This window comes from Symphalangus syndactylus, chromosome 1, assembly GCF_028878055.3.
Source record: "Symphalangus syndactylus isolate Jambi chromosome 1, NHGRI_mSymSyn1-v2.1_pri, whole genome shotgun sequence".
Classification (NCBI taxonomy): Eukaryota; Metazoa; Chordata; class Mammalia; order Primates; family Hylobatidae; genus Symphalangus; species Symphalangus syndactylus.
In genome coordinates this window covers 151,245,241-151,252,437 of record NC_072423.2, presented here as the reverse complement: position 1 = coordinate 151,252,437, position 7,197 = coordinate 151,245,241, and the positions used below count along the sequence as shown (strand labels likewise).

Below are 7,197 nucleotides of genomic sequence, written 5' to 3'. Positions count from 1 at the left end.
TACTGATTGTGCTAGGATGTTCTAGAATTGCACCCCCAGGCCATTTCTTTCTTTTTAATTTATATGCTGCCAAAGGCTGGGACTATTGGAAATTTCAAATGAATTTTCCTCTGCAGTTTGGGCTAAGAGCTGGGAGTGCTAATTCACAGATGCCTAAACAAACAACGTTTGACATCCTTGGCCTTACCTACAAAATGGGAAGCTGGTTACTGAAAAGCGTGCTCCATAAGCAAGAGCTCTGTCTCTTCTCCTTTCATCTTTGAGTGGTCTGGCGAAGTTGGAAATTGGTATGTGTCTCTGTTTCAGAACTCCCAACAGATCCCTCTGTATTGAGAACTGGTCAATGTGATGCAAACCATAGTTTCTAAGTATAAAAACGTGGTAAATTTGAGACATGGAATTCAAAGCTGAATGTTAAAAACATTTGAAATACAAGTACTAGAATATCAACACATAAAGCAAAGAGTTGGAGTCCTCTAGTACCTTAAGTAATCTAAGACAGAGAACCAGAGAGTGTTGGATTTAAAATGGGCCTGTCCAGACTGTTCTCAGCCCTGAGTTTGAGGAAATAATAAGTGACTTGCTAAAATCACCCAGCTATTCAATGCAAGGAGAGCTGAAATTTAAACCCAAGTCTGTCTGAATCCAAAGGGCATTTTCTATTCACTGTAACATTGCACTAAGAGCAAGCAGGGTTATACAGTGTCTTGGTCCATTTAGGCTGCTGTAACAAATGGATATGTAACAGATGGGGAAACTGACGAACAGACCAAAAACCAGGTTAGCTGATAAACAGCAGAAATTTATTTCTCACAGTTCTAGAGGCTGTGAAGTCCAAGCTCAAGATAGATTTGGTGTCTGGTGAGGGCCCACTTTCTGGCTCATGGATGGCACCTTCTTCTTGCTGTATCCTTACTGGCAAAAGGGGTGAACAAGCTCTCTGTAGTTTCCTGTATAAAGTCATTAATCCCATTCTGAAGACTCCACCCTCATGGCCTAATCACCTCCCAAAGACCCACCTACTAATACCATCACCTTGGGGATTACAATTTCAACAGGAGTTTTGGAGGGACACAGACCATAGCATGGAGAAAATCAAATGAGAGAATGATGAACAAAGCATATGCTGAGCGTCTTATAGGGGGCATGGAAAAATGTTCCTCACTGGTGCAGGAAAGGGGGACATGATGCCTAGAGGCTGTTTTGAACAGGAACTCCTTCCCTTCCATTCACTTCATCTCTGTGGACTCCTGTTTGCCCCTCTGGAAGACGCCAGGTGGGTGTTGGGTAGGAGGATAAACTTGGAACAGGGATGTCCTTCTCAGCTCTGATAGTCTAGAGACCCAGGGGCTTATTTGTTTCTTTCTTTCTTTACTTTTTTAGACAAGGTCTTACTCTGTTGCCCAGCCTGGAATGCAGTGGAACGATCCCAGTTCACTGCAACCTCTGCCTCCTGGGTTCAAGTGATTCTCTGACCTCAATCTCCCAAGTAGCTGGCACTACAGGTGCCCGCCACTACACTACAAATACACTATTTTTTTGTATTTTTAGTAGAGATGGGGTTTTATCATGTTGGCCAGGCTAGTTTCGAACTCCTAACCTCAAGCGATCTGCCCACCTCTGCCTCCCAAAGTGCTAGGATTATAGGCATGAGCTACCACACCTGACCCTGTTTCTTGATCTTTTAAACTTGATGGGGCAAACCATGGCCCTCATGTAAATTCCAACTTACCTGTAACAGTGCCAGCGGTGTGATAGTCTTAGCTTTCATGCCAGGCAGGAGAAGAGAAGAGAGGGAGCAGGTTCTGCCACAGGGGTGGAGGCATGAGCCTCACTCCTTGTCTGACCCTACAGAGAACTGTCCCCATCCCCTCTCTGCTCTCCCACTACGATCCTGGGGAGGAGAATGAGATCATGCCTGAAAAGTGAGCAGAACTTCTTAGAGCAAGAAGCTGAATAACTTCAAGAACTGTAAGGGCCATCATCTGTCTCTAATTTCAAATCCTCATTCAAAGACCAGATCGAGTTGATCTTTTAAAAGAACTGGTCACGGTCAGCTCGTTTTTGTTTGTTTGTTTGTTTGTTTGTTTTTGACACAGAGTTTCCCTCTGTTACCCAGGCTGGAGTTCAGTGGCGTGATCTCAGCTCTCGGCTCACTGCAACCTCTGCCTCCGAGGTTCAAGCTATTCTCCTGCCTCAGCCTCCCCAATAGCTGGGATTACAGGTGGCCACCACCACACCTGGCTAATTTTTATATTTTCAGTAGAGACGAGGTTTCACCATGTTGTCCAGGCTGGTCTTGAACTCCTGACCCCAGGTGCTCTGCCTGCCTTGGCCACCCAAAGTGCTGGGATTACAGGTGTGAGCCACCATGCTCAGCCCCTGAACTGGTCAGCTCTTGAATCAAAGAGCAGAACCCTCTTATTTTCCTCTTCTGGGTTTTCAAATGGTGACGAGAGCCCCTAATGCCATGACAACGGGAGCTGTGGAAAACCAAACCTAGACATGTGGGATGGAAGGGACTCCTTTGGAGTTGGCAGCCTCTGAGGGACAAGAGGGTCATCTCCCTGAAGGCCTTTTTCTCCATTTTGACATTGCCCACTGCAGCTAAGATTTTAAGGAGCAAAAAACATAGGTTCTGGTGTCACGCAGTGCTCAGTGTAAATGCCAGCTTTGATCCTTCCTGGCTTTGTGGTCTCTGAGCCGATGTTGCAGGATTGTTGTGTAGATTATGCCAGAGGGTGGATACTTGGAAGTGCTTGGCACATATTAGATGCTCAACAAATAGAAATCACTGTGGCCTGTTTTTGTTTTTTTTTTCTGAGACAATGTCTAGCTTTGTTGCCCAGGCTGCAGTTCAGTGGCACAAACATAACTCACTATACCCTCAACCTCCCGGGCTCAAGTGATCCTCCCACCTACAGGTGTGTGCACCACACCTGGCTAATTTTTTTTTTTTTGTGGAGACGGGGTCTCGCTATATGGCCCAGGCTGGTCTCAAACTCCTGGGTTCAACTGATCCTCCTGCCACACCCTCCCAAGATGCTGGGATTACAGGTGTGAGCTGCTGTCCCTGGCCTTTTTTCTTTTTCTTCCCATCACATGGGTAATGCGCAGACGTCGTAACAAGGTTTGAGTGAGGCACATCTCACACGACAGCCTGAAAACCCAATCATCATGCTTATGAACCACAAAAGGATCTGGCCTGTTTTAAGGACTGTTTTTTTTTTTTTTTATCTCTTGCTCTAAGTTCACTCTGGCAGCCTCTGATGACGAGATTCGAGGTAGGAGTGAAAATAAGCATCCGTATGTCAGGCTTACTTCGAGCTAGAAAGATCCAGGGAAAACCTGCCAGAAATTTTCCTTGTTTATGCGTCTGTTCTCTGCTCAAGATATGTTGATAATGGAGGGAAGAGAAAATCTGTAGATGGAGAACTGGGAATCGGAATACCTGGATTCCTACAGCCCTGACTCCCAGAGAGATCCTGGGCCGGTCGTTTCCTCTCGCTGCCTTTGGACTCTGCTCTGTCCTGTGGGTTTAAAAAGTTGAAAGCTCTTTAGAAAAAGCACATATTAGAGTTTGGACGAGATGATCCTCCTCTGCAACATATCTTTCTACTTAGCTCCCTGATGACCGCAATTCTATGCCAGCGCCTCCTCCCCTGGAGTCTGGAGTCAAATAAGGGTTTTGTCTGCTTGGACAAATGCAATCACTGATGAATCACTGAGTACATCATGGCTCTGGGAAGGCTGAAAGAGGAAAGACCAGCATTAGGGTGAGAGGAGAAGAGAACACAGACAGCAGAGGCTGCCAGGCCTCAAAACAGCTTCCACCTTCCAGCATTTGCCAAGGGCCAGGCCATTGGCCACCGACTCACAAAATGTCTGTGCACTGGTAGAGAGAGAGGAACTCAGGAGCTCACTGTGTACCCTTGGGAAGGCCACTCTGTCTCATGGGGTCCTGTAAAATAAGAGCACTAGGCTGTTTCCACTCTGAAACTGACTATGTGCCTGCATGGGAGGGTGCTGCCCAAGGTGTCGGTGCACCAGCGGGTTGCAGTCAGGAGCTCCGCGGTGGAGACTTCCAGAGCCTGCTCAGAGGGAAGGACACAGCTCAGGGCCGAGGCGAGTTTCTGTTCGCCTCTCTCGCAAGCCCTTGATGATAGAAAGGAGGAATACAGGAAGTGGGTGGTGGCATACGGAGGGAACCCCTCTTACTCTCAGTTGTAGTATTACTTTATTTTTTCTTTTTCTTTTTCTTTTTTCTTTTTTTTTTTTTTTGAGACAGAGTCTCTCTCTGTCACCCGGGCTGCAATGCAGTGGTGCGATCTCGGCTCACTGCCACCTCCACCTTCCAGGTTCCAGTAATTCTCCTGCCTCAGCCTCCTGAGTAGCACACCACCACACCTGGCTAATTTTTTTGTATTTTTAGTAGAGACAGGGTTTCACCACGTTGTCCAGGCTGGTCTTGAACTCCTGACCTCAAGTGATCCACCTGCTTCGGCCTCCCAAAGTGCTGGGATTACAGGCATGAGCCACCGCACCCGGTCTATTTTATTTTTTCCACAAATATTTATTGCCCACCTATGGTATTATCAGGTAATCGTTCACATCAGTGTACAAAACACAGAAATTCATGTCTTTATAAAACGTGGGCTCTAGTGCACAGAGACAGACAATGAAAATAAATGTCAAAATCATGTGTTAATAGTGTCCTACGTGATAAGGACTATAGGAAATGCCGAATCGGGGTCGTGATTGCAGGGTTTTAATTGGAGGGGCTAGGGGCAGGGTGTAATTAAGATAGATGACTTTTGAACAAGAATAGGAAAGACCTTGGCTGGCCAAGGGAAGAACGGAGACCTTATTTAGAATATAACTACACATTAATATTCACAAAATGCCCTTTAATGATGCTATTCATTAGTGCCACTTGTTTGTTAATAATTAATAAACGAACTATTTATCTGCTCATTTTTTCCCCTTTAATAAAGGCTTAAAGGGAAAAAAGATGGAGAGCCGAGGAGACACAAAATGTGCACATAATGTCCCTTTTCCTATAGATGTTCCTGTTTCCCCCCTTATTCCTTCCACGGCCACCTGGGACTTTTCCAGGCGGGCTCTGCCTCCTGTCCCCGCCCCCTCTCGCCTCTGCTCCAGTTCTCTCGCGAGCCTGTCAGTTTCATTCCGCTGCGGGCAGGCGGAGTGGAATCGCCAGGCAGAGGGGGACGGGAGAGGGAGAATGAACCCTGCAGCTCTGCATCCGGCCGCGCCCACCCCGGCTCGCCTCGCCTCGCCTCGCCTCGCCTCAGCTCCCTCCACAAAGCGGCACTCGCCTGCAGCTCTGGTTTCCAAAAGTGGTCGGGGCTCTGGCGAAAACGCTGCACGTGGAGGCAGGAGGCGGGAGGCTCAGGTCCCCTTCCCGATGAACCGGACAACCTTGGGGACAGTCACTCAACTGCAAGTCTTTGCAGTCGTCAAATTGGGAATACGGGTAATAATAACATTAACTGTGATACTGGATCAGGGTTCTTGTGAAACTTGAATAAGAAAAATGTTTGAGCCGGAGGGGTGGCTCAAACCTGTAATCCCAATACTTTGGAAGGCGGAGGCGGGAGGATTACTTGAGGCCAGGAGTTCCAGGCCAGCCTGGGCAACCTAGCAAGACCCTATTTCTACAACAACAACAACAATAACAATAATAATACTAACAAAACAAATTAGCTGGGTGTAGTTGTGTTCACATGTGGTCCCAGCTACTTGGGAGGCTGAGGCAGGGGTTGAGCCCAGGAGTTCTAGGCTGCAGTGAGTTATGATCGCACCACTGCAGTCCAGCCTGGGTGACAAAGGGAGACCCTGTCTCAAAAAGAAAAGAAAGCAGCAACAACAAAGTAAAAAAAAGGAAAAAAAAAGTATTTGGAAGTGTTTTGCAAAGTGCCGTAATAAAACTCGAGATATGATTCTGGATGCGGGGTAGGAAGTCATGTGCTCCGTTCGAAGGGGCTAGGCAGGAACAGATGCTCTTGTGGCCTCAAGGAGTTTGTGTTTCCACAGCGGGGAGGATAGGTATGCCTTCACCATAGCAATGCAGACTGTGGTCCAAACCTCCATGGAGCTCTATCCTGGCCTGAGGATTATAATAATCCCTTCTCTGCATTGGGTTTGAGTAATGTAACTGTAAATGAAGCCAGGTACAGTGGCTGATGCTTATAATCCCAGCACTTTGGGAGGCTGAGGCAGGTGGATCGTTTGAGCCTAGGAGTTCCAGATGAGACTGGACAACAGAGCAAGACCCTGCCTCTACAAAAAATTTAAAAATTAGCCGGGCCTGGTGTGCACTCCTATAGTTCCAGCTACTTGGGAGGCTGAGGCTGGAGGATCACTTGAGCACAGGAGTTGGAAGCTGCAGTGAGCCATGATTGCACCACTGCACTCCAGTTTGGATGACAGAGCAAGACCCTGTCAAAAAAAAACAAAAGATAAAGAAAAAACCAACAAACAAAAAAACGACCCAACAAAATGGAAAATTTGTAAACGACTGGACCGAAAAAATACAGTTCAAGGACATATGTACATTTGGGGTGGGGCTTTTGTTTCACATATGGAATTTGGTGATCTGACAGGCCAGGCAGCACCTAGGATGGTGAGCTTGGAGGGATGAGTTAGAAGGGCTGGGGGTGTGGCCAGGATGCTGGGGGGTGTGATTAGGATGCTGGGGGTCTGGTTAGGATGATGGAGGTGTGATTAGGATGCTGGGGGTGTGGCCAGGATGCTGGGGGTCTGGTTAGGATGATGGAGGTGTGGTTAGGATGCTGGGGGTCTGGTTAGGATGCTGGGGGTGTGATTAGGATGATGGAAGTGTGGTTAGGATGCTGGGGGTGTGATTAGGATGCTGAGGGTGTGGTTAGGATGCTGGGGGTGTGGTTAGGATGCTGGGGGTGTGGTTAGGATGCTAGGGATGTGATTAGGATGCTGGGGTTGTGATTAGGATGCTGGGGGTGTGATTAGGATGCTGGGGGTGTGGTTAGGATGCTGCGGGTGTGATTAGGATGATGGAGGTGTGATTAGGATGCTGGGGGTGTGATTAGGATGCTGGGGGTGTGGTTATGATGCTAGGGGTGTGATGAGGATGCTGGGGGTGAGGTTATGATGCTGGGGGTGTGATTAGGATGCTGGGGGTGTGGTTATTACGCTGGG

General features: G+C 47.7%; 1 non-coding gene across 1 annotated transcript; it reads right to left on the bottom strand.

The window, feature by feature from the left end:
- Nucleotides 1–3,096: 3,096 nt before the first annotated feature.
- Nucleotides 3,097–3,200, bottom strand: LOC129461658 (small nucleolar RNA U13). The gene has a single exon (XR_008650641.2). It is a non-coding gene; the product is annotated as a small nucleolar RNA U13 (small nucleolar RNA).
- Nucleotides 3,201–7,197: the final 3,997 nt, after the last annotated feature.